A 204-nucleotide genomic window follows, 5' to 3' on the forward strand; every position below is an offset into this window, starting at 1 on the left:
ATACACACACAAACACATTCCAACCCCCCGCCCCCCTCTCTCTCTGTTTCTCTCTCTCAATCTCTTACTCACTCACAGACACACACACACATACCTGGTGTGAAAATGAAAAAGAACCACACTCATCATAGAAAAATTTAAAGTTAAACAAAGAAAGTTATATTATTACATATAGCACTTTGAATTGCCCTGTTGCTGAAATGT

General features: G+C 38.2%; 1 protein-coding gene across 1 annotated transcript in view; it reads right to left on the reverse strand.

The window, feature by feature from the left end:
• scp2b (sterol carrier protein 2b) overlaps window positions 1-204 on the reverse strand; it is a 67,510-nt gene that overhangs the window by 17,539 nt on the left and 49,767 nt on the right. The gene's annotated exons all lie outside the window — the stretch shown is intronic.

The sequence above is a fragment of the Etheostoma spectabile genome, chromosome 9 (genome assembly GCF_008692095.1).
Source record: "Etheostoma spectabile isolate EspeVRDwgs_2016 chromosome 9, UIUC_Espe_1.0, whole genome shotgun sequence".
Classification (NCBI taxonomy): Eukaryota; Metazoa; Chordata; class Actinopteri; order Perciformes; family Percidae; genus Etheostoma; species Etheostoma spectabile.